Source organism: Triticum urartu, chromosome 4A, assembly GCF_056163025.1.
Source record: "Triticum urartu cultivar PI428250 chromosome 4A, HENAU_Tu73, whole genome shotgun sequence".
In the NCBI taxonomy this organism is placed as follows: domain Eukaryota; kingdom Viridiplantae; phylum Streptophyta; class Magnoliopsida; order Poales; family Poaceae; genus Triticum; species Triticum urartu.
In genome coordinates this window covers 83483814-83509542 of record NC_141876.1, presented here as the reverse complement: position 1 = coordinate 83509542, position 25729 = coordinate 83483814, and positions in this window count along the sequence as shown.

Sequence of the window (25729 nt, the reverse complement as noted above, 5' to 3'; positions counted from 1 at the left end):
TGGGAGCGCGCCGGGCTTCGACTTCTCCACGCTGAGCTCCGACGAGGAGGATGAAGAAGAGTAAGCTTCTCTTGCTGCACTCGCATTTCTTTGGTTTTTGCTGTTGTTCTTGTTTCTCAATTGCTTTTCCCTGAACCTGCTCCTTTTTAGGACTCTGGCCCATAGAGCGGCAAAGAGAGCTAAGGCCCCGGAGGTTATCATCGAGGACGTGCCCACTGCGACAACAGGTGGCGCGCCCGAGACAACCTTGCCGGACCTGGCGACTTTCCTCCATGGCAGCCCCCAGCGTAAGTGTGTGAACTATTTGCCGTGGTGAGGCGCGCATGGGTACTTGTCTTTGCTGATATCTGCTTGTTGCCTTGTGTAGGAGCAGAGCAGCCTCACCAGGAGCGTTCGAAGACAGCCCCCGGCATGCCATCTGCTTCAACTACGCCGCCCAGGGAAAATTCTCCGGCAAGAGATTCTCCGGCAGGGGGTGGCTCTCTAGCAAGAGGAAGCTCTCCGCCAAGGGACGGCACCAGCATCCCCCCAGCGGCAGAGACCATGGCCACCGAGCCCAGCGCAGGTAATCTTCTTGCTTCAAAACTTCCCTTGGGTTCTTCTTCTTCTGATCTTCTTGAGTTTTCGGCTGGATCTTGTTTGACTCTTCCCCCCTTTGCCGGCCATCAGATCCATCCGCTACGGAGCGGAAGGAAACAGAGGTCGCCACCGACAAAGCTGCCGGCGCTGGGGACGCCGCCGGCGCCGAGGCCGCCAAGGCCGGCGTCGCAGCAACTAGCGAGGAATCTGGCGATCGTACTGACGGCCCTGAGGCCGCAGGAGCGCCAGGCGCTACGTCGACCGCCGACCCATCCGCCGAAGCCGCGGCGCCAAGCACCGAGGAGCCCCAGCCGAGCGCTTACTTGAAGGCCGGCAAAGGCGTCTTCATCAACCTCCCCTGGGCTTCGAGCTCCAGGGCGCCGGTCGAGGGGGAGATATTCGACGGAGAAGTGCTTGCCTCCGCGGGGTTGAAGCTGGTCGACGCGCCAAGCAGCAGCAGCGACGAGCCCGAGGAGGAGCGGCTTCTGCGCAGGTTGATGTCGCTCTACCGCATGCGACAAGCCAAGCTGGAGTCCCGCGAGGCGCTTGTCGCGAAGGCGGGAGTAGACATTGAGAAGCGCGTAGAAGAACTCGCGGGTTTCCACCGGGAAGCCGTCCGATCCTTGGCAGAGGAGCGGGAGCAGCTCGCCGAAGCGCGGAAGGCCTTTCTCCTCGAGAAGGACGAAGCCGAGGAGCTGCAGCGACTTGCCGCCGTGAAGCTAGCCGCGGAAGAGGGCGAGCGGGCGCAGCGGAAGGTCAACCTCGACGCTCACGAGGAGGAGCTCGCCGCGCGCGAGGAGAAGCTGGGCGGAGCCCTCAAGCAAGCGGAGGACGCTGCCGCCGCTGCCGAGGCCGCCAAAAAGGTGCTGGAGATGAAGGTGGTGCAGCTGGAGGCTGACCGCAAAGCATATGGCGAAGAGCTCAGCGCCGCCAAGGACTCCAACGCCGCCCTCGAGTCGAGGCTGGTCGCTTTGACCAAGGCGCTGGACGGCGCCAAGGAGCGGGAGGCGGCCCTGAAGAAGGAGATCGATGCCGACAAGGCGTTGCTGGAGAGTGCTGCCACCACCCAAAACGCCTTTAGGGATACGGTGGAGCACTGGACGGAGATCCTCGTGAACGCCGCCGGGGACATCGATAAGGAGCTGGCGCAGCTGGGGGTGGAGGACTTCGGGTACTCTTCCGACGAGAACCTCCAACCTAGCGCCAAGCTCACTATGTTCTTCCAAGGCGTGGCGACGGCGCTCCAGTGGCTCCGGGATGAGATCCCGAAGCGGCTGGCTGACGAGTCGCGCGAGATCTGTGCGGGAGCCCTTCAGAAGGTGTTGATGAAGGTGGCCTTCCGCAATCCAGGCCTCCGCCTCCACAACATCCTCAGATCCTTGCCGCCTGATATCGATCAGGAAGAGCTCAAGGCCCTTGTCGCACCCATTGTGGACAAGGTGAGCGGGATCAAGAGGGTCGAGGGCGACCGCGTCGACTAGGCCGCCGGCTTCCTTCTTTCCTTGTCGCTGCTAGCTATGTCATAGAAAACATTTATTAGAGCTGCGACAAGCTATTTTGTAATATAACTTTCTTCTGGGTAGCCATTGCAATGTTATTCCCTTTACTTGACTCCTCCTTTTGTATGTTTTTGCCCTACGCTTTTAGGGAACTTGCCGGTGCAGGCATCCGAACCGCGAGCGCTGGGCGCGGAACTGGCGGTGCCGCTACCGGCAAGAAACCTTGTCGCAGCCAGCTGCAGCTCACTTAAGTTGTTGAGCGGGTCTCGAAGCAAAGTAAGGGCGCGGCTAGTTAAGCAACTAGCCGCAGCTAACTTACGTTGTTGAGCAGGCTCAAAACAATGCAAGGGCGCGGCTAGTGTAGCAACTAGCCGCAGCTCACCTAATGTTGTTGAGCGAGCTCGAAACAACGCAAGGGCGCAGCCAGCTACGAGTTGGCTCCTCCGCGCACAGGTTTCCCATACAAAGTGCAGTCGTTCCAGGGAGATAACTTAAAATTTGAAAAATTCGATTGCTCAAACTTTGGCAACTTAGCTTTTCCGTCGTTTGCTTCCCAGCAAGGCGAAATCTCCTAAACGGCGTCTGGCCCATACCCTCATCTTCTCTTTTCCTCCCCGGCAAACTTGTGGGCGGGGGAACCATTCTTTCCTTGGAAGAAAAGAAAGAAGAGAAAATAAAGATATAGAGCCTTACGGCTCGTTATCGTTTACCGTGGAGTAGGTGCTGCACAAATGTTAGATCACATATGCCAGAAAATAGAAAGCATAAAATCGACAAAATGTGCGGAGCACGCGAGCTCTGCTGCGCACGGGATCTGCGCCCGGCTTTGTACAAAGGATCACATGCAACTGCGGCAAGACTTTGTACAAAGGTGTGGTTGCCGGACAGGGTCCGACAACCGCGCCTTACGGGTAAAACTTACGAAGATGCTCGATGTTCCAGGAGTTACTCACTGGGATGCCATCTTCGGTCCCAAGGCGGACAGCGCCGGGCCCTGTGACTCGTTTCACCCGGTAAGGGCCTTCCCATTTCGGCGTCAACTTTGTATGTTTTTACCCCACGCTTTTAGGGAACTTGCCAGCGCAGGCACCAGGGCCGCGAGCGCTGAGTGCGGAACATCAGCAGGCTGCTGGCGGTGCCGCTACTGGCAAGAAACCTCGTCGCAGCCAGCTGTAGCTCACTTAAGTTGCTGAGCGGGGCTCGAAGCAAAGTAAGGGCGCGGCTAGTTAAGCAACTAGCCGCAGCTAACTTACGCTGTTGAGCAGGCTCAAAACAATGCAAGGGCGCGGCTAGTGTAGCAACTAGCCGCAGCTCACCTAATGTTGTTGAGCGAGCTCGAAACAACGCAAGGGCGCAGCCAGCTACGAGTTGGCTCCTCTGCGCACAGGTTTTCCACACAAAGTGCGGCCGTCCAGGGGAGATAACTCAAAAATTAGAGATCTGGTTGCTCAGGCTTTGAGAACTTATCTGTCCCAAGATGATGAAGATCTAGCCCGCCAGAACGCCTGATCTGATGTTGATGAAGATGAAAAAGATCTAGCTCGCTAGAACGCCGGATCTGATTCACACAACTTCGACGCCCCCTACCTGGCGCGCCAGAGATGCCGGGGCTGCTGATCCACCGGGCACCTATGGGACCGGGGTCCCTTTTTGGTTCGGTAGGGGGCGGAGGTCGCGCAAAGAGCAGATCTAGGCGAAGCACACGAGCGATTTACCCAGGTTCGGGCCGCACGGATGTGTAAAACCCTACTCCTACTTTGTGGATTGTATTGCTTTCTAGCTCGGGAGCGAGACCGAGCGTGAGTGTGTGGAATTGCTGAACCCCGAGCGAGAGTGTTCGAAGTGTCTAACCCCCGTCTCAGTTGCCCCGGGCCTCCTTTTATATGCTCAAGAGGTTACCGACATAGGGCAACGGAGGGCAAAAGTGGAAGAGTGGTGGTAGGCACAGCTAGGTGCTGTAGTAGGCACAACTAGCTGCTACAGTGTTATCATACCTAACCCTGACGGCAGGGGACAAGAGCATTAAATGCCCGTCTGTGTCGCCTAAACAGTGCTGAAAGGGGCTTGCTAGAGAAGCCACCGTTAGCCACGGTGGTTGTCTTGCCAGCGCCTGCTTGCCACCTCGCACCTCAGCTGCGCAGCCTTCCGCCACGTGTGCTTGGGAAGGCCCCAGAGCGACGCGTGGGTGGATGTGCTGGAGCACGGGCACGAAGTGGGGGCTTCCCGCGGCAAGCTCTTTGCCGCGGTCGTCGTCTTGTCGTGTAGGTCCGGGAGCTTGTCGCTCACCGGGCCTTGCCGGGGCGCGTGGGGTGCCGCAGCAAGTTTCCTTGGTACGCCTTGGTTGGCCTTCCCGGCAAGCCCCTCTTGCCGGGGTCTTGTCTTGAGTACTTTGTTCTTGAATGGTCTTCAAGGGGACCACGGAGGATCTTGGCGGTGACCTGGCAGGCCTTGCTGCGGGACGCTGCGACTGCCCGTGCACAAGTTCGGGGTACTAAGGGTACCCCTACTTTAGTACACCGACAGAGGCTTTTTAAATTTTTTTCTTAAAACCTCTCCCTCTCAAAACTTTTATGACAAATATTTTCGTACTCTTCTAAACCTTGATTTTTGGTCTTGAGAGCTTTTCATTTTGACTTGACCCTACACATTTTTTTTGAAATCCATTCTATTAAGAAGAAACCCTAGGGATTATGGGTTTATTCTTTTCCCATTCAAAAATTTCCCCTTTTTCCAAGTCACATATTGACATTGCCCTCCAAAACCCATCCCTGCCTTCGATCAAGTCAAGACTCCCACCTCCAGCAAGTTTCAAGCCATTTTTGATTTTTATTCAATTTATTTTAACCTTAAAACTATTTCTGTGATTATTTTGGACTTAGGTGATTTACAAAGGAACTACAAGTTTCCTTTGGAGTTTTAACCCCAAACAAACTTCTTTGACTAGTCCTTAGTACCCTCAACTTAGAACCATCAAGATCCACTTGTCCTCAGTTCAAAATTTTCAAAATCTGGCCACCGCAAGTTTGGACCAGAAATGTCATTTTTGGTGAAATTCATATTTTTCCTTTTCCAAAAATTCTGAGATAATTCCTGCAGCTTCCAGATACACCAAGAGGCCACCTCACCGAAGATCAGCTCCAGAAAAATTTCCCACATGCCAAAAACATTTCATTGAACAGTTGGCAGGCACTGTTACTGTTCAAAATTCAGAAAATTCAGAGTTCAGTTGCAAGTTCAGTCAGCAGCATCGTTTTCTTCAGAGTTTGGCATCGATCTCACCGGTGCGCGCGCTGGCATCTTGCTCACTGCTCCCCCTCCTTATCCAGAGCGCCGCAAGGTCGCTTGGCTGAGCGCGGGCGTCGGTGGCAACGTGGCTCGCCAGCTCCGGCGTCTTCTGTGGTGGCAGAGCCACCCATGGCGGCCAACAGAGGCCGGCCCTGACTTTCGGCGCCGTCCGGCACCGCCCCAGCCACCAGAGGTCTCCGCCTGTCCACCCCCTCCTCTGTGCACGACTGCGGCACCGTCGCCGTGGCCTGGCAAGCACAGGGCATGTTCTCTGCAGCCGACGGGCCCGCGAGGCACCGTTCCGTCGAAACCGTGGAGCAGGCCAAATCCAACCGAGGTTAGTGTTTGAGTGGAGCCAGTGGATCATCTCGAAGCTGCCCAATCACCTAAATGGCCCGTTCAACCTCTACACCACCATAACCATCGCCAGAGTTATCCCGTTCTCGGGCGCCGCCTCGGGCCGGCTATAAAAGGGGGCCTCGAGCTCGATCTCGACCAGGCATCACCCCTCCACCTCTCCAGAGCCACGCCCAGCCGCTAGGAGGACCTCGAGGGGGTCTTCTTCTCCGTCTCCGGCCGCCCTGATCCGCTTCAGGCTCCGGCGAGATCAGCTCCGGTGAGAGCAACTCCGCCTACCATACCTTGTCAGCAACGTCCTAGTGCACCCATACTTCTAACCCACGCCCCAATTTGAAGCTTGCAGCTCTATTTGGAGAGAATCAACCTCGCCCGAACAACCGTCCGCCGGAGTTGGGGCCGCCGTCGACGTGGTGCTCGCCAATGCTCAACTCCACCACCCATAGGTGCGGAATAACACCATGAACCCGTAGGTACCCCCCGATCCCCCTGCCTCGCCGTGGATCGCCGCCGGCGACCACCGCGGCCCTCGGGCGCCAGTGCCCTGTTTTGGTTTTCAAACCCGACGTGTGGGGACCCCCCCGTCAGCTTTTTCTCCTTTTCAAAGCATTTTTTGAAAATGCCTTCGGGCAAAATACTTCTCCCCTCTGGACTGGCGTATTTATAACTGAAACGTTTTCTGTTTTTATAAAATGAACCCTAGAAACTTTTTGTTTCATTACAGAAAGGTCCCTGGACTAAAACCCTTATAACTTTTAAACAAAAGATGATTTTCTTTTAATACGTAGATATTTGGGAAATATTTATTTGAAAAATATTTGGGATACTTTTGTGCACACACGGTATTGATGTAGTGTCCAATTTTCTTTTAATACGTAGATACCGGAGGAGGTAAAGGAGACGCGAACTTCCCCGAGCTAGACTCCGACTTCTCCGAACCAGGCAAGCATGTTTGAACCTTTGATATGATGAGTGTTTTGCATGTTTGCTTGAGTAGTTTTTCTCATGGCATGTTTATATAAGCATTTGTGAATGTTATGTGCATGCAAGGCAAGCTATAGGTGAGCTTCGAAGTTCGATGTGTCCTTATGATGATACGATAACACGATCATGTGGTGACATGATGGGTTGCAAGCTGGTATTGTGGAAGCATACTAGTTTTATGTCAACCGTGAACTCCAGTTTTAACGTGGGTCAAGTCTCAATCCCGTTCGTTTCCCCTTCGTGCTGCCACATGTTTTTTGCAAAGAGTGTGGTTTAGTAAGTTGCAAACCTCTTTCCTTGTACACACCAAACAGAGGGACCGTGATGAGGGTTCCATGGCCCTGGATTAAAGCCTGTCATCCGGTTAGGGGGAATGGGTGTTTCCGGTTGGGACCGAGAGGGGGGCACCCCTTAGAGCGCGCGATATAAATTTGATCCTATGCTATTCGAGGTTGTGGCCTCCCCGTCTTAAGGTTTTTCTTGAACGTTGCCGAGGGTGATTCCTGGCAACGGAATGTGGAATGGGTGTGTACTGGTTAGACGTGTTTCTTCTAAAACATCGTAAACGGAACTAGTCCTTGTGACTACCGAAACCCGTTGGCTGTGGTAAAGAGTACAAACTCTGCAGAGTCAAAACCATTCGAGTATCCATGTCCACAAGCAAGGACTTGGACATCATCTCTGTGTCTGTGTCAGTCTCAGTGGCAAATCTCAGTGTCAACCCCAGTGGCAGTCTCCGGAGAATGAACATGAAACCGAGAGTGGTAAACTCGGCTGAAGCTATTTAATGTGGATGGACTAACCAGTTTATGATTATATGCTGAGTATTTCCTTGCGAAGATTTGAATTCATGAGCTACTTAAATTCGAATGATAAACTATAAGCCCTTTATGTGATGTCGCTCAGACATCCGACTATGGCATTATTGTTATTTACTTTTGATATAAGCCCTTTATGTGACGTCGCTCAGACGCCCGACTGTGGCATTATTGTTACTTAGTTTTGATATAAGCCCTTTATGTGATGTCGCTCAGACGTCTGACTGTGGCATTATTGTTATTTACTTTTGGTATAAGTCCTTTATGTGATGTCGCTCACACGTCCGACTGCGGCATCATTGTTATCTATTTTCATTATAAGCCCTATCGAGATGTCGCTTAGACGTCCGACTATGGCACGTTCTGTTATTTACTTTTCAGTATAAGCCCTTTATGTGGTGTCGCCTCGACGCCCGACTGCGGCATGTTAATCTGTTTCTACCTTTCGAGGCGTCGCTTCAGACACCCGATCGGTCTTCAGTTACTTTTATTGGGATTTCGGGAGGACTACCGCCTGACTTCCCTTTGTTTATCGTGCAGTGTAAATCTATTATTTGATTGTGCATACTAATCTGCTCATGTGCATCATGTTTACATTTGTTATATCTTATGTCCGAACTGTCTTGTGAGTACATTCAAAGTACTCACGTGGCTTGTTGATTTGGCCAGATGTTGACGAAGGCGATCTTATGGATGAAGAGTTCGATAGCGAGTCCAACTCCTAGAGGAGTCCCAGTCAGTCACGTGCGACCCTGGAGTTGTTCACTTGTATTATATACGCTTCCTCCACCCAAATAAAATCATCAAGCCTCACTCCAACGCTTGATGAGCTGTAAGATTTCAGAGTCATGTCATCCACCTCACTGTGACATATCCACCACCACTTTTATTACGAGTCAGTAGTTATGCCACCATACTCTTGTGTCATACCCGCCTTTATGTATAATATAGGCGTGCTTGTAATAAATTGTTGTGCATCCTTAGCTCAACCATGTATAATATTTAGTACTGCTGGATTTCTGTATCAAGGTTTTGTCTGCCAGTAAGAACGATTCTTCTGTACTGGTCAACACAAAGGTCGGCTTTTCAATAAATGTTTTATTGGAAAGGCAGTCCTGACAAAAACTTGAGCAGCATTAAGTTGCTCTAAAAGCTCATCGATGTTGGGAAGTGTGTACTTGTTCTTTATTGTTTTCTTGTTCAATGGGTGGTAGTCGACACAAAGTCGGTCCGTGCCATTGATAACACACAAGTTTAGGGGATCGCAACATTTTTCATTGGAAAGTATTCAACCCAAATTCATTGATTCGACACAAGGGGAGCCAAAGAATATTCTCAAGTATTAGCAGCTGAGTTGTCAATTCAACCACACCTGGAAACTTAATATCTACAGCAAAGTATTTAGTAGCAAAGTAATATGATAGTAATGGTAACGGTAGCAAAAGGTAACAGTAGTAAAAGTAGTAGGCATTTATTGTAGGCATGTAGGCATGTATTTCCGAATATAGTCATACGTGCTTATGGAAAAGAACTTGCATGACATATTTTGTCCTACCCTCCCGAGAGGTTTTAGGGCATGCCGACGGCTCCGTATCGTAAAACGTGATGAATTCTTCTCTCTGATTTTTTTCTCCCTGAAACCAAATATATAGAGTTGGAGTTGAGGTTGGAGGAGCTCAAGGGGGGCCACAAGGTAGGGGGCGCGCCCTAGGGGGGCAGGCACGCCCCCCACCCTCGTGGATAGGTGGTGGACCCCCTGGCCTTCATCTTTTGCAAGGATTTTTTAATTTCGAAAAGTTGTTCCGTGAAGTTTCAGGTCATTCAGAGAAGTTTTGTTTCTGCACATAAATAACACCATGGTAATTCTGCTGAAAACAGCGTTAGTCCGGGTTAGTTCCATTCAAATCATGCAAGTTAGAGTCCAAAACAAGGGAAAAAGTGTTTGGAAAAGTAGATACGACGGAGACGTATCAACTCCCCCAAGCTTAAACCCTTGCTTGTCCTCAAGTAGTTCAGTTGATAAACTGAAAGTGATAAAGAAAAACTTTTACAAACTCTGTTTGCTCTTCTTGTTGTAAATATGTAAAGCCAGCATTGAAGTTTTTAGCAAAGATTATGACTAACCACATTCGCAATAACGCTTAGGTCTCAAGTTTACTCATATCAATGGCATAATCAACTAGCGAGCAATAATAATAAATCTCAGATGACAACACTTTCTCAAAACAATCATAATATGATATAACAAGATGGTATCTCCCTAGCCCTTTCTAAGACCGCAAAACATAAATGCAGAGCACCTTTAAAGATCAAGGACTGACTAGACATTGTAATTCATGGTAAATGATATCCAGTCAAGTCATACTCAATGTAAACTAATAGTAATGAATTCAAATGACAGCGGTGCTCTCCAACTGGTGCTTTTTAATAAGAGGATGATGACTCAACATGAAAGTAAATAGATAGGCCGTTCGCAGAGGGAAGCAGGGATTTGTAGAGGTGCCAGAGCTCAGTTTTGAAATAGAGATGAATAATATTTTGAGCGGTATACTTTCATTGTCAACATAACAACCAAGAGATGGCAATATCTTCCATGCTACACACATTATAGGCGGTTCCCAAACAGAATGGTAAAGTTTATACTCCCCCTTCCACAAACAAGCATCAATCCATGGCTTGCTCGAAACAACGAGTGCCTCCAACTAACAAGAGTCCCAGGGGGAGTTTTGTTTGCAATTATTTTGATTTGATTTGCATAAAGCATGGGACTGGGCATCCCGGTGACCAACCATTTTTCTCGTGAGTGAGGAGCGGAGTCCACTCCTCTTGAGAATAACCCGCCTAACATGGAAGATACGAACAGCCCTAGTTGATACATGAGCTATTCGAGCATACAAAACAGGATATTTATTTGAAGGTTTAGAGTTTGGCACATACAAATTTACTTGGAACGGCAGGAAGATACCGTATATAGGTAGGTATGGTGGGCTCATATGGAATAACTTTGGGGTTTATGGAGTTGGATGCACAAGCAGTATTCCCCCTTAATGCAGGTGAAGGCTAGCAAAAGACTGGGAAGCGACCAGCTAGAGAGCGACAACAGTCATGAACATGCATTAAAACTAATCAACACAGAATGCAAGCATGAGTAGGATATAATCCACCATGAACATAAATATCGTGAAGGCTATGTTGATTTTGTTTCAACTACATGCGTGAACATGCACCAAGTCAAGTCACTTAAATCATTCAGAGGAGGATACCACCCCATCATACCACATCACAACCATTTCAATAGCATGTTGGCACGCAAGGTAGACCATTATAAGCTCCAAGCTAATCAAGCATGGCACAAGAACTATGATCTCTAGTTGTGATTGCAAACATGTTTATTCATAATAGGATGAATCAGGAACGATGAACTAATCATATTTACAAAAACAAGAGAGGTCGAGTTCATACCAGCTTTTCTCATCTCAATAAGTTCATCATATAATCATCATTATTTCCTTTCACTTGCACGACTGAACGATGTGGATAATAATAATAATGCACGTGCATTGGACTAAGCTGGAATCTGCAAGCATTCAATAAACAGGAGAAGACAAGGCAATATGGGCTCTTTTGTCAGATCAACAATAATGCATATAAGAGCCACTTCAACAATTTAATTATGGTCTTCTCCTATCGACCCCCAAAGAAAAGAAAAGAAATAAAACTACTTACACGGGAGAGCTCCCAACAAGTAAAAGAAGAACAAGAAATCTTTTTGGTTTTTCTTTTTAATTACTGCTAGAAGTATAGAAAGTAAACTAATTAAAAGCTACAATTAATTTTTTTGGTTTTTCTTAAGGTTTATCAAACACACAAGAAGAAAGCATAAACAGGGAAATAAACTAGCATGTATGATACAATGAAAAAGTATGAGCACCGACATCTGGCAATGAGTGTGTGAACATAAATGTAATGTCGGTGAGAAGTACGTACTCCCCCAAGCTTAGGATTTTGGGCCTAAATTGGTCTATGGCCACAGTTGGCCTGGCGGATATCCATAATAATAGCTGGGGTCGTACTGCGAAGAAGAAGACTCCGATTGCCACTGGTTGGCAATCATCTCCGGATCCCACTGGTAATTAGACTGTCGTGGAGGATCAACTTGTGGTTCCGGCTCTGGCTCAGTGGCTGATGTAGGGTTTCGATAGGCGTGAATAGCCTCTAACGGAACATGGTACTGGCCTATAGATAAATCAAACAAGCAAGGAGCGGGCAGGGTAATAGTCTCAGGATGATGTTTATTAAAGAACAATTTGTATTTAAGCTCTCCTTCCCTATTCTTTACAATAAAATCATGTGCCACCATACTCTTATAATCTAAATAAACACGAGGCGACACCTTTTCTTCCTTCTCATAATGCCTAATACGTATGTTAAAATGTGCAGCTAGGCATGAAGCATAGATGCCTCCAAAGATGGGGCCCTTTGTACGATTCAGACTTAAGCGTTTAGCAATAATGCCACCCATACTAACAGAGTTATCACTGAATAAACCGTGGAGCAAAATAATAATATCAGGAACACTAAGTGTCGGTGTCAAAACCGGCGGATCTCGGGTAGTGGGTCCCGAACTGTGTGTCTAGGCCGGATGGTAACAGGAGGCAGGGAACACGATGTTTTACCCAGGTTCGGGCCCTCTTGATGGAGGTAAAACCCTACGTCCTGCTTGATTAATATTGATGATATGGGTAGTACAAGAGTAGATCTACCACGAGATCAAGGAGGCTAAACCCTAGAATCTAGCCTATGGTATGATTGTTGTATATGGAGTTGATTGCCTACGGACTACAACCCTCCGGTTTATATAGACACCGGATAGGGTTAGGTTTACATAGAGTCGGTTACAATGGTAGGAGATCTTGAATATCCGCATCGCCAAGCTTGTCTTCCACGCCAAGGAGAGTCCCATCCGGACACGTGACGAAGTCTTCAATCTTGTATCTTCATAGTCCAGGAGTCTGGCTGAAGGTATAGTCCGGCTACCCGATCACCCCCTAAACCAGGACTCCCTCAGTAGCCCCTGAACCAGGCTTTAATGACGACGAGTCCGGCGCGCAAATTGGCTTCGGCATTGCAAGGCGAGGTCCTCCTCCAAGTCCTTCATAGAAGATTGTAAACACCAAGAGTAGTGTCCAGCTCTGCAAAAATAAGCTTCCACATATTGCCATAGAGAGAATAATATTAACACAAATCAAATCTGCTGACGTATTCCGCAGTGCGTCATCACACTATAGCCAAGTCCTTCACTCGAATCGTTTTCACTCTTCCACCTCAGCGTGTATTGCGAGGCGGTTTCCTTGGCACGTCTTGTCAAAGCAGAGATCGTGTGCCCCCCCTTTACGGGATTCTCATCAATACGGACGTGGGTAACCCAATCATGCCCGTTAGCATGTTTTCTTGATTAAAGGCGAGTCCCAAACGGTTACCGGGAGGGCTCCTGGTATTCAACCTTTTATAAAGGGACCAGGGCCTTACTCCTTTTCTCCAATCCCAAAACAATTTCGCCCATCGCCTCGAGTTCCAACACCCTAGGCTTCAGATTCCGGGCGCCTCAGACCTTCGACAATGTCCGGTTCCATCCTTCAAGGCCGATGGATGCCCTCCTCCGTCACGGAGGAGGACGTGCTAAAGTTGAGAGAGGCTAAGTTCTTGACCGCCGAAATTTCACATAGGTTGCCTGCTCAAAGGCAGGCTATTCCCAGTCCCCAGCCCGGTGAGAGCGTAGTGTTCATGTCTCACTTCCTTCGGGGGTTAGGCTTCCCGATGGATCCCTTCGTGAGGGGGCTGCTGTTTTATTACGGGCTGGAATTTCATGACTTAGCTCCGGAGTCCATCCTCCACATTTCCTCATTCATCGTTGTGTGTGAAGCGTTCCTACGTGTTACTCCTCACTTCGGATTATGGCTCAAGACTTTTGGAGTGGAGCCGAAGATGATCGAGGGATGGCACGCAGAGTGCGGAGGCGCTGTCATAAGTAAGAATGCTGATGCTCCATGGCCCGAGGGCTCCTTTCAAGAGGAGCTCGGCTTGTGGCAACGAGAATGGTTCTATATCACCGCTCCCAGTAGCACCAAGTGGGCGGCGCCTCCTGCCTTTCGCTCGGGTCCCCCATCACGGCTAGTGTCATGGGTCAATAAAGGATTAGATTGGGAGTTATCCAAAGACGTGCCCTTGTTGCAGGGCCGCATCAGGGATCTCTTAGAAAGAGACCTCAACCTGATCAAGGTGACGCAGGTCATGCTGATTCGCCGAACACTGCCCAGCAAATGTCGCTCCCTTCGTCTGTGGGAGTTTAATCCAGAGGGACCACGAGCTCTCCATCATTTTATGGGCGCAACAGCCGTGGAGGTGTATAAACTATTCTTCGGATCACAAATGATGTGTCCGGATTTGACCGAGGATGCAGGCCTAAGCTGCAATCGCCCGGATACCAAAGTAAGTAACCTTGTGCCTGGACCTACTATCCATATAATCAACATAAACTTGCCCCTAAAGGAGTTGTCCTTTTAAACAGGAGTGGATAGCGAAGGCAAAGCTGATCAGGTGTCCGTCTCCCCTTCTCGAAACCAGGCCGGATCCCGTGCTTGTCAGGATGTTGAAGATAATGCCTTTGGAGGGAAGTAAGGGGAAGGACAAGGGAACTATGGCCTCCTCGAAGGAGGCTGCTCCGAAGGGAGGAACCGACAATTCCTCTCCCAAGGGGAAGAAGAGGGCCGCCTCTGACGACCCGGAGACCATGGCCCCGAAGCGGGGGAGAAAATCCTCGTCAGATGGTCCGACGCCGGGGAGTTCCTCGGCCGAACTACGCCCTCAAAGGGATCAGCCCTCCAGCGAGCCGTAGGTAGAGAGAGGTTTTCCTTTTGAGGGATGAGAGAAATCCTTGATTTATATCTTAGAAGATTAACCGAAATTTTACCTTGTAGCTCGGACCTCAGCCCTTCTCAGCAGAGCTCGTCTTCGGGGGATCTTCTTCCGGAGATGATGGAGAGCGGGACGCCTCCCCCTGCCATACCGCCTAGCGAGGCAGACGACCCTGAGGTATCATCGCGGGGGGTTTCTCTGAATCCGGTAGGGGCGGAAGATAGCTATGTGGCCCCCCAAGGCTCTCCGTGCCCGGCCTTCGAAAGAGGCCATAGGACAAGTCCGGCACCATCTGGTGCTCGGCCGGAGGAGCTAAAGATTCTACTGGGGCGAGCTTCCTTCTCAAAGGAGAACCGTGCATTGATGGGCACGGTGATTGAAAGGATTTCATCCGCAGAAAGCGGATTGCATGAGGCCGTCAAATGTTTACTGACGGGTTTTGAGGTACGTTAGATAATGTACACTTTTGTCAGTTGCGCATAAGTAAGGTGCGCCCTATGTAGATAGTAGCCCCTGAGACTCTGCGCGTTGTCAAGAAACGATGGCATGCAGAGGATCATAATCCCAGGTCTAAGATGTCGCCTTTGAATGTAGGTGGCGAGGTGTCCGGAATCAAGCCGAACTGATGATGTGGCCGAACTAAAGCGGCAACTGGACGTGGGAGATGCCGACATCACGCTTGTCAACAAGCGGCTTCATGAGGCTCAAGGTATGTAATTCTTCGGGCGGCATCAGGTAAGAGGAGCTTCATGCCAGTGTCTTACAATGTGTGTGCTCGACACAGATGGTACGGCCGCCTTGGAGAATCTTAGGGCAGAACTTGCCCGAGCTAAGGAGCAAGCCAGAAAAAGCGATGCGGCTGCCGAGAAGGCCCTTGAAGAGCTGAGAGCCGAATAGGCTGCTCATTGCCGAAGCAAGGAGGAGATGGCCGAGATGGCCGAAAAGTTAAAAAGTGCTACCGACCGTTGCAGACTTCTTGAAAAAGCAGACCAGGCGAAACACACGGACTTAGAAAAGGCCGTTGCCAATGCCAAGGACGCGCGCTCTGTGATGAGAGCTACGAAGGAGGACCTACATCAGGCCGAACAGATTGCGGCTGGAAAGCCCTTTATGCTGCGAGGGAAATTTTGTGATCCGAAGTTTGCTCCATTGGACCGGATGTGGAGTGTGGAGGATACCTATCTGGACTTGGCAGCGAGTGCTGCTGATGCGACCGAACACTTTCAAGATCAGAAAGATCGCGAAGTGGAAAAGCTTTTCTGGTCACAGTTTCACAATCCAGAGCGTCCACTAGCAGTGGATGATCGTTTGGCTCAATGGGCCGAACTGAATAGGTTGTCTGGACTCGCCATGAAGTACGTCATGGGTCACCTGTGGCCGGGAAGATCGGAGCCGAAGTGTTATTTCAGCTTGGTGCAGCAATTCCTTGACGCGGTGCCGCATATAAATGCAATGAAGAGGTCAGCATGCATAGAGGGCGCTAGGACGGCTCTTGCCCGTGTTAAGGCATACTGGGCAGAGATGGAGACCATAGTTGTTGCGTCCCGAGATTCGGACAAAAGCCGAGTACCCTCCGAGCACTATTTTCAGGAAGTTCTTGAAGGCGCTCGTGTAATAGAGACGCAGTGCCCGAAAGATGCTATGTTATGATAGCATATGTATTTATAAAGTAATATTTTGATAAACTGTAGTGGCCTTTTTTATACTTGTGCCTCCAAGTATTGGGAACACCTCCTGTGCGGCCATTTTAAGATATATATATATATATATATATATATATATATAGAATCTGAAAGATGGCAGTCGTTGGCTTCAGCCCCCACGCACATAGTGCGGGGGTGCTCGCAGAAGACGCATTTTCACACTTAACCCAACGTCTTGGTCCTACAAAGGAGGCGATAGCGCAGCGGGCCAGGCAACCGGACTATAATGCTTTAACACTTTCACTTAGCCATAGGAGTTTGACAATGAGACTCTTTAGTTAGCTCCTTGGTGGCAGCTGCGCTCGTCCGAATTTGGGGCGCGTATGTGCCTCACCGGGAAGCGGCCCTTCATTAAAGCGGAGGAATCCGATAGATTCCGATAGGTCATCGAGTGGCTGACCAGTCTCATGCTACATCATGACAGTCAGTTTTCGGCTTTCTCTACTGAGGTGCTCGCCTGGCCAAACCGGGGGCACAATCGCAGTAGTTCTCCTGGTGCTACCTTAGCCGATACAGCGGAACGTAAGGTAGCCGAACTTAGGAGTCGGGCAACCCAATATTTGACCAAAGACATGATTCGGAGCTGATGCATATAATGCCAAAACTCGCAACGCCGAACACTCCCTAAGGTGTTCGTTATTTATGAGTGCGGGCGAAACAACACTCTTTATTAAAAAAGCCCCTAGTGTCCAGGTACGTGCAAAAATTCTGACGTGGCCACATGCCAAGACGCCAGCCTCCTCCTTGGTTATATCAGAAAGAAAAAACCAGGGGATGTGTAGCAACAAGAGACAGTAAAAAAGGTTTACGCAGGGTCTTAATCTAAAAAGAATCCTTTAGGACGGGTCCCTACTGCACGTCTGCGCCTGTGTCTCCGTTGTGCCGTGTCCTAGACGGGCGCCGCACGACGTTCATCTGTAAAAGAGAGGAACTGAGTTGAAAATGGGTCGTGCCGAAAAAGTTTAAAATAAGCAAAGTATAAAGTAAGATATATAAGATTGAGCTTTATTGTCTCTTATTGTATATGCGTGGAGCCCCTAGTGCGGGGGTATATGGCTTCTAGGCCTGCATCAATGATGATTTTACACCAAACTCGTCCATCCGCGTTCGTGGTCTTGAATGACCTATTTCGAAGTTTCTTTTGGCCGGTGAGGCCATTTCGCTGTGGGGCTGTCAAAGCGGCCGCATAGTCCTCCGCTTGGGGAGGCGCACTTTAGTTCTTCCCCTTCAAAGAGATGATGCCTCGTGGACCGGGCATCTTGAGCGTAAGAGATGCATAATGTGGTATTACGTTAAAGCGAGCGAAAGCTTCGCGTCCCAGTAGTGCTTGAAAGTGACTTGAGAACGGGACGATATGGAAGGTCAGCTTTTCGCGGCGGAGGTTATCGGCAGAGCCGAATATGACTTCAAGCCAGAGAAGACCCATACAATGGGTGTCCGGACCAGGTATTACCCCTTGAAAGGAGATTTTGCTGCGGCGGATTCTTGCTGGGTTTATTCCCATGTGCTGGATTGTATCCTGATATATCAGGTTTAGTCCACTGCCGCCGTCCATAAGGACATTTGAAAATTGGAGTCCGCCAATTATTGGATCGAGTATCAAGGCAGTCCAGCCTACATTCTTGATATTCCTAGAATAATCTAGCTGATCGAAGATGATCGGTTTTGACAACCAGTGGCAGGACCCTTTGGGCCGTGTGGTGCGTACCTTTACGGGCGCCGCACGTTTTCTTATGTGAAGTGAGTTCACTGTTTTTACTTCTTGTGGGAAGTTCTTTTGTTTCCTGGTGCTCTACTTTTGGGGTTCGTCCTCGTCTTCGCTTGGTGTGTCAAGCCCCTTGTGTTCGGCATTGAGTCCGCCGGATTGTTTGGAAACCCAACAGTCTCTGTGGGTATGGTTAGCAGGCTTCCCGGGAGTACTGTGTATCTGACATATCCTGTCCAGGATTTTACTTAGGTTGGATGGATCGTCCCTGTTATCCTGGGCGGCGATTTTTCCTGATTTTGTTGTGAGCCTTTGAATCCAGCATTGACTGCCGTGCTCTTCCGACTTTTGTCCTTAGTCCAGCGACGGTCCTTGTTGCGTCGCGGTTTTCTGTTTCCATCCCTAGTTTCGGATGTACTTGGGTCGCTGGGGCTGCACCTTGCCAACCAGCTATCCTCCCCTGCACAAAAGCGGGTCATGAGGCTTGTTAGTGCGGCCATTGTTCTTGGCTTTTCTTGGCCGAGGTGTCTGGCGAGCCATTCGTCTCAGACGTTATGCCTGAAAGCTGCTAAGGCTTCGGCGTCCGGACAGTCGACTATCTGATTCTTTTTAGTGAGGAATCTATTCCAGAACTGTCGAGCTAATTGTCCGGGTTGTTGAGTTATGTGACTAAGATCGTCTGCATCCGAAGGGCGAACATAGGTCCCTTGAAAGTTTGCTTGGAAAGCATCCTCGAGCTCTTCCCAGCTTCCAATTGTGTTTTCAGGAAGGCTTTTAAGCCAATGCCGGGCTGGCCCTTTAAGCTTAAGGGGTAGATATTTTATGGCGTGGAGATCATCTCCTCTAGCCATGTGTATGTGGAGGATATAATCCTCGATCCAGACTCCAGGGTCTGTTGTTCCATCATATGCCTCTATGTTTACGGGTTTGAATCCCTCTGGGAATTCATAGTCCATGACCTCATCGGTGAAACATAGGGGGTGTGCGGCGCCCTTGTATTTGGGTGTGCTGGATTCTGATGATGGTTTCATAGCGTTGCTTACGAGAGCTTGCTTTCTTGGCCCATAAATGAACCTGACTGGGCCATGATGCGAATCCTTAGGTGGGTCGCATGCCGATTTAGGTGCGGCGCCGCTTGCCGCTTTATGGGGTCGTCTATCCGACCGTGTGGCTTTTTCATTTTTTGAATGCGAGGGCTCTAGGGCCTCTTCGTCGAATTCAGGCAGTAGCTTTCTTTTCGGATAGCTTTTTGTGCGGCGACTGTCGCCGTACTTATCTATGGTGTTGATTACTTTGCTCCATCTAATCCGGAGTGCGTCTTCCTCTGTTTTTAGCTTCCGCTTCTGCTTCTTTAGGCTGCGTGCAGTTGCAACGAGCCTCTCGTGGAGGTTCTTCTGCTCCATAGGTTTATTCGGCGTGAGGTCGTCCGGAATGCCGTTTTTGCCGGAGGAGGTATGTTCAGTTTCTCTATCCGTGTTGCCCTGTTCGGATGGTTGCTCTAAGGCCTGCTCGTCGTCTACCGGCTCGTCCTGCTCTATGGCTGGGTTTTTGTTGAGGCGGGGCTTGGGTCGGCGTTTACGCCGATGCATTGATTGCTTTTCGGGGGGTCGATCTCCCGTCCCATCCCCTTTTTCCTCATTGTCGCTTCCTTTAGGGGTATCCACCATGTACACATCGTGAGATGAGGTGGCTGTCCAATGCCCTATGGGCGTTGGTTCGTCGGTATCTCCTGCATCGTCATCCATGCTGTCGATGTCTCCGGAGTCGAAGTTGAGCACGTCGTTTAAATTGTCGACAGTGGCTACCAAGTGGGTGGTGGGTGGGCTTTGAATTTCTTCATCGTCCGTATCCCATCCTCGCTGACCGTAGTTCGGCCAGGGCTCTCCTGATAAGGAGAGAGTCTTGAGAGAGTTCAAGATATCGCCACAAGGCGAGTGCTGAAAGATGTCTGCGGCGGTGAACTCCATTATCGGCGCCCAATCGGATTCGATTGGCAGGGGCGCGGGGGGTTCGGAGTCTGGGGAGGAGTCCGGATCCTAGGAGTCACGGGTCATGCAGAGTGCGGGGCTAGCGTTCGGCTCGATTGCTTTCGGGATCGCAGCCCCCGAGGTGACGTCCAACCATTCATCCTCAATTGGTGCAATAGGCTCTGAGTTAGGGGTCGGAGCCGATGCGTGTGCGGCCTCCAGGACACTGTCCGGGGGCAGAGCTAGATCATGCCCCTCGAGATAGTGCGGCGCGCTTGGCCGTGGCTCGAGCCCGTCGAAGATCAAGTCTCTGCGGATGTCAGCCGTGTAGTTTAAGCTTCCAAACCTGACTTGATGGCCAGGGGCGTAGCTTTTGATCTGCTCCAAGTGGCCGAGCGTATTGGCCCGTAGAGGAGAGCCGCCGAAGACGAAGATCTGTCCGGGAAGAAAAGTCTCACCCTGGACCGTATCGTTGTTGATGATCAAAGGAGCCATCGGGCCTAAAGGCGATGACACAGAGGAACTCTCAATGAAAGCACCAATGTCGGTGTCAAAACCGGCGGATCTCGGGTAGTGGGTCCCGAACTGTGCGTCTAGGCCGGATGGTAACATGAGGCAGGGAACACGATGTTTTACCCAGGTTCGGGCCCTCTTAATGGAGGTAAAACCCTACGTCCTGCTTGATTAATATTGATGATATGGGTAGTACAAGAGTAGATCTACCACGAGATCAAGGAGGCTAAACCCTAGAAGCTAGCCTATGGTATGATTGTTGTATATGGAGTTGATTGCCTACGGACTACAACCCTCCGGTTTATATAGACACCGGATAGGGTTAGGGTTACATACAGTCGGTTACAATGGTAGGAGATCTTGAATATCCACATCGCCAAGCTTGTCTTCCACGCCAAGGAGAGTCTCGTCCGGACACGGGATGAAGTCTTCAATCTTGTATCTTCATAGTCCAGGAGTCTGGCTGAAGGTATAGTCCGGCTACCCGAACACCCCCTAATCCAGGACTCCCTCACTAAGGTTTCCAAAGTTTCCGCGACCAATTAAGCAACGACTAGCAAATATTGCAAAATAGGGTAAAACAGGAAAATGTATGCTAGTGATTCGTGCATTGGAAACCTTCCTCGTTTCCCCTACAATGATGATATCAATAAAACCATCCACATCGCTGCGATGTGGTTCCTCTGTCGTGCCCTCGAAAGGGACCAAACAAACCCAACAAAAATCATAAAGTGACATCTCCTTATGCTCATCATATAAATAAAACTGCACCGTAGGTGGTGAGCTCCTAGAATGGAAATGAAAGTATTGCACAAAGATATTTCTGAGTAGGAGATACTGATCGCGTTGGTCGTGTAGGAAAGCGGTGAGGCCTGCATTCTTAGCCAATTCATAAAAATCTTCATAAATCCTGGTTCCTCTCAAGAAATCATCGGAAGGCCATTCACACGACCGAACCTCCATGGTGCGAGACAGATTATATTTGGGCTTCTGTGCCTTTTCCTTCGAGCTTCGGCTCGATGAGCCCCTCAAAAGTCTCTTCATTGTTTTATGAAAAATTCTGAAATTTTTAGTAACTTCAAAATAAAAGTAAACCAAACTCAATAATATTGATAGCAACTACTCCTACAAGTGCCTAGGGCCTATATCATGCATCAAAACTACTTGTGACCATATAAATTTGACATGCAAGCTCAAGAACATGATCACCTAGGCAGCAAAAATTTGCAATGAATAAAGCACTAGAACAAAAACTAATTGGACCAATGGAGGATTCACATACCAAGGAACAATCTCCCCAAGCAGTTTTGTGAGAGGTGCTTTGAGCAAGGAGATCGAAAATGGCAGCAAAATGAGCTTGGACTCGGGTTTGAGCTGGATATTCGTGTTTGGGGGAGGAATAAGGAGTGTGTGGGTGAAAGGATAAGTGGAGGAGAGCCACCATGGGCCCACGAGGCAGGGGGGCGCGCCCCTGACCCTCGTGGCCAGGTGCCAGCTCCTCCTGCTGTGTTCTCAGTGCCAAATATTCTCAAATATTCTAGAAAAAATCATATTTAAATTTCAGGGCATTTGGAGAACTTTTATTTTCAGGGTATTTTTATATTGTACGGATAATCAGATAACAGACAGAAAACACTATTTTTATTTTATTTTATATAAATAACAGAAAGTAAAAGGAGGGTACAGCAGGTTGTGCCTTCTAGTTTCATCCATCTCATGCTCATCAAAAGGAATCTACTAACAAGGTTGATCAAGTCTTGTTAACGAACTCATTCTGAATAACATGGAACCGGAGAAATTTCGAATAACACTATGTTATGTCAACGGGGATATGCACATCCCCAATAATAAGAATATCATATTTCTTATTGACAGTAGGAAGAGGAAATTCAAAACCTCCAAATATAATCGATGGAATTTTTCCAATAGAGTTGATACTATGAACTTGAGGTTGTTTCCTCGGAAAGTGTACCGTATGCTCATTACCATTAACATGAAAAGTGACATTGCCTATAGTGCAATCAATAACAGCCCCTGCAGTATTCAAAAAGGGTCTTCCAAGAATAATAGACATACTATCGTCCTCAGGAATATCAAGAATAACAAAGTCCATTAAAATAGTAACGTTTGCAACTACAACATGCACATCCTCACAAATACCGACAGGTATAGCAGTTGATTTATCAGCCATTTGCAAAGATATTTCAGTAGGTGTCAACTTATTCAAATCAAGACCACTATATAAAGATAGAGGCATAACACTAACACCGGCTCCAAGATCACATAAAGCAGTTTTAACATAGTTTCTTTTAATGGAGCATGGTATAGTGGGTACTCCTGGATCTCCAAGTTTCTTTGGTATTCCACCCTTAAAAGTATAATTTGCAAGCATGGTGGAAATTTCAGCTTCCAGAATCTTTCTTTTATTTGTAACAATATCTTTCATATACTTAGCATAAGGATTCATTTTGAGCATATCAGTTAATCGCATATGCAAAAAGATAGGTCTAATCATTTCAGCAAAGCGCTCAAAATCCTCATCATCCTTTTTCTTGGATGGTTTGGGAGGAAAAGGCATGGGTTTCTGAACCCATGGTTCTCTTTCTTTACCATGTTTCCTAGCAACAAAGTCTTTCTTATCATAGCATTGATTCTTTGATTGTGGGTTATCAAGATCAACAGCAGGTTCAATTTCTATATCATTATCATTACTAGGTTGGGCATCAACATGAACATTATTGTTAACATTATCACTAGATTCAGGTTCATTACCAGATTGTGTTTCAGCATCAGAAATAGAGATGTCATTTGGATTCTCAGGTGTTTCGATAATAGGTTCACTAGAAGCATGCAAAGTCCTATCATTTTTCTTTTTCTTCCTTTTAGAAGGACTAGGTGCATCTATATTATTTCTCTGAGAATCTTGCTCAATTCTCTTAGGATGGCCTTCAGGATACAAAGGTTCTTGAGTCATTTTACCACCTCTAGACACAACTCTAAGAACGTTATCATTATTCTTACTATTCAATTCATTGAGCAAATCATTTTGAGCTTTAAGTACTTGTTCTACTTTTGTGGTAACCATAGAAGCATGTTTACTAATAAGTTTAAGTTCACCTTTGACATTAGCCATATAATCACCCAAGTGTTCAAGCATATTTGAATTGTTTCAATTGTCTACCAAAATAAGCATTAAAATCTTGTTGCTTAACCATAAAATTTACAGACTCATCTAATCATGGGCTAGCAAACTTAGTAAATGGGATTTCATCTTTATCATATCTATAGAGAGAATTTACCTTTACTACCTATGTCGGGTTATCAAGACCATGAGTTTCTTCAATAGGTAAAGGATTAAGATCATATGTTTCTTCAACAGGCGGTAAATTAAGACCATGTATTTCTTCAATAGGACGTAAATTCTTAACATCTCCAGCTTTAATACCTTTTTCTTTCATAGATTTCTTTGCCTCTTGCATATCTTCAGGACTGAGAAATAGAATACCCCTCTTCTTCAGAGTTGGTTTAGGAATAGGCTCAGGAATTGGCTCCGGAGCTAGCTCAGGAAGTGTCCAATTATTTTCATTTGTCAACATATTATTCAACAGAATTTCAGCTTCATCCGGTGTTCTTTCCTTGAAAACATAACTAGCACAACTATCCAGGTAATCTCTGGAGGCATCGGTTAGTCCATTATAAAAGATATCAAGTATTTCATTTTTCTTAAGAGGATGACAGGAAAAGCATTAAGTAACTTGAGAATCCTCCCCCAAGCTTGTGGGAGACTCTCTTCTTCAATCTGCAAGCTTACTCAAAACAGAAGGTGAATCAAGTGCAGAGTTAGATGGCAGTTCCTTACCTCCCCTCGTAGTTGAGGGATAAATCTTAGTTCTCGAATCTTTCAAGTTCTTCATAATGAAAGTGCAACTATCCCTAGGTGGTTTTGGTAATTCATAACAACATATAGCTCATTGAGCTAATGCTATTCCAAGATGATTTTTTCAGGAAAGCTCAATGATTGGCATGGCATGGATGTGAAAGTGGAAGCCTCAAAATGCTAAGGACAAAGGATTGGCTCAAGCTCAAAAGCTCAAGACTCTTCATTTTATATTTTAGTGATCCAAGATCACATTGAGTCTTTAGGAAAAGCCAATACTATCAAGGAGGGATGAGGTGTTGCTTAATGAGCCTCTTGCTTCATGTGCTTAGTGATATGCTCCAAAACCCTCAACTACTTTCCCATATCCACTTATGACCTAAACCCTAAGCCAAACTCGGTCATACCGATTCTTTCTATCCGGCGCCACTGAGTTTCACTTGTCATAAGCCACTGCCAAACCCTAGAAATTCGGTTATATCGATAGGGATCTCGGTCTCACCGAGATGGGATTGCAAAGTCTCTGTTTCCCTTTCGTAACTTTTCGGTCTCACCGAAAGAGCGAATCGGTCCCACCGAGATTGCAATGTAAATTCAGTGTTTCCTTTTTGTAACTTTTCGGTCTCACCGGAAGAGCAAATCGGTCCCACAGAGTTTGCCTGACCAACTCTCTGGTTAGCTAATTACCAAAATCGGTCCCACCGAGTTTGTGTAATCGGTCTCACCGAGATTACGTTATGCCCAAACCCTAACCATATCGGTCCTACTGAGTTGCATGTCAGTCCCACCGAAAATCTCTAATGGTCACTAGGTTTACCTTTTCGGTCCGACCGAGTTTGTTAATTCGGTCCCACCGAGATTGGAAAACTGTGTGTAACGGTTGTATTTTGTGTGGAGGCTATATATACCCCTCCACCTCCTCTTCATTCGTGGAGAGAGCAATCAGAACACATACACAATTCCAACTCATATGTTCTGAGAGAGAACCACCTACTCATGTGTTGAGACCAAGATGTTCCATTCCTACCATATGAATCTTGATCTCTAGCCTTCCCCAAGTTGCTTTCCACTCAAATCTTCTTTCCAAAAAATCCAAATCCTATGAGAGAGAGTTGAGTGTTGGGGAGACTATCGTTTGAAGCACAAGAGCAAGGAGTTCATTACCTACAAACCATTTGTTACTTCTTGGAGAGTGGTGTCTCCTAGATTGGCTAGGTGTCACTTGGGAGCCTCCGACAAGATTGTGGAGTTGAACCAAGGAGTTTGTAAGGGCAAGGAGATCGCCTACTTCGTGAAGATCTACCGCTAGTGAGGCAAGTCCTTCGTGGGCGATGGCCATGGTGGGATAGACAAGGTTGCTTCTTCGTGGACCCTTTGTGGGTGGTTGCTTCTTCGTGGACCCTTCGTGGGTGGAGCCCTCCGTTGACTCGCGCAACCGATACCCTTTGTGGGTGGAGCCCTTCGTGGACTCGCGCAACCGTTACCCTTTGTGGGTTGAAGTCTCCATCAACGTGGATGTAGGATAGC